This window comes from Salvelinus namaycush, chromosome 15 (genome assembly GCF_016432855.1).
Source record: "Salvelinus namaycush isolate Seneca chromosome 15, SaNama_1.0, whole genome shotgun sequence".
Taxonomy (NCBI): Eukaryota; Metazoa; Chordata; class Actinopteri; order Salmoniformes; family Salmonidae; genus Salvelinus; species Salvelinus namaycush.
The window spans coordinates 21,456,838-21,458,461 of record NC_052321.1 but is presented as its reverse complement, the minus strand read 5'-3'; the positions used below and the strand labels follow the sequence as shown (position 1 = coordinate 21,458,461).

Sequence of the window (1,624 nt, the reverse complement as noted above, 5' to 3'; positions counted from 1 at the left end):
CTCAAATTGTGCTGGCGGATAATTTATTCAACTTGTCTCAACTTGTCTTCTTCGTGGAATAGTCAATCTTCTGAGTTGAGAGAAGGCCTTGCAGACAATGCAATGCGGCAGTGGCACAACTTCAGACAACATTGCATCATCATTTCACGATTGAGCTGCCATTGCTGTAGCCCCATATAAAAAATACTATATTATACTATGGTCCAAATGCTGTAGAATTACTATATAGTGGTTTTGCGGACATCAGTGTAGTATTCACTGTAGTATACTGAAGTCTGCAACAACACTGTAGTACTTACCTATAACTATAGTATAAATACTGTAGTAAAAGAAAACTGTAGTATATACTATAGTAATTCATGTAGTGTGTTTGAGAATTGTTGTATTTTAGTGTTTACTGTAGTGTTTTTGCAGACTGTAATAAAGTGTGGTATTTACTGTAGTGTTTTTACAGAGATTACTGTAGTATTTACTATAGTTTTTGATTTATTATCTTTTGCATAGAAGTGGAGGTTTTCTCCTTGATGAAACCTACTGGAGAAATACTAAAAGAGCAATTTTTCCATAACCTGTATGTAAGTAGACGTGGCATCTGAACGTATAGTTCAGAGCATCTTCTCTTCTCTATAACATGCAACACAATAGGTCTATACTTGGCATGTAGTTTCGCACTTATGGGTGGCACAAATTGGGATGTGAGGGAGGGAAATAGGCAGGCTTTATGCAAATAGTGTTATCACGTTTGAAGGTAAGACCCAGGTGCAGACAGTGTCGAAGTAACTAAAGTTTATTAATTCAAACACGGGAAGGCAAAGGTACAGGACAACAGGCAGGCTTAGGGTCAGGGCAGGCAGAGGTCGGTAATCCAGAGTAGAGGGTAAAGGACGGCAGGCAGGCTCAGGGTCAGGGCAGGCAGAGGTCGGTAATCCAGAGTAGAGGGTAAAGGACGGCAGGCAGGCTTAGGGTCAGGGCAGGCAGAGGTCGGTAATCCAGAGTAGAGGGTAAAGGACAACAGGCAGGTTTAGGGTCAGGGCAGGCAGAGGTCGGTAATCCAGAGTAGAGGGTACAGGACAACAGGCAGGCTCAGGGTCAGGGCAGGCAGAGGTCGGTAATCCAGAGTAGAGGGTAAAGGACGGCAGGCAGGCTCAGGGTCGGGGCAGGCAGAGGTCGGTAATCCAGAGTAGAGGGTAAAGGACGGCAGGCAGGCTCAGGGTCAGGGCAGGCAGAGGTCGGTAATCCAGAGTAGAGGGTAAAGGACAACAGGCAGGCTCAGGGTCAGGGCAGGCAGAGGTCGGTAATCCAGAGTAGAGGGTAAAGGACGGCAGGCAGGCTCAGGGTCAGGGCAGGCAGAGGTCGGTAATCCAGAGTAGAGGGTAAAGGACAACAGGCAGGCTCAGGGTCAGGGCAGGCAGAGGTCGGTAATCCAGAGTAGAGGGTAAAGGACAACAGGCAGGCTTAGGGTCAGGGCAGGCAGAGGTCGGTAATCCAGAGTAGAGGGTAAAGGACAACAGGCAGGCTCAGGGTCAGGGCAGGCAGAGGTCGGTAATCCAGAGTAGAGGGTAAAGGACAACAGGCAGGCTCAGGGTCAGGGCAGGCAGAGGTCGGTAATCCAGAGTAGAGGGTA

General features: G+C 47.7%; 1 non-coding gene across 1 annotated transcript; it reads right to left on the bottom strand.

The window, feature by feature from the left end:
* Positions 1–508: 508 nt before the first annotated feature.
* LOC120060552 lies at positions 509–562 on the bottom strand. The gene has a single exon (XR_005478244.1). It is a non-coding gene; the product is annotated as a U7 small nuclear RNA (small nuclear RNA).
* Positions 563–1,624: the final 1,062 nt, after the last annotated feature.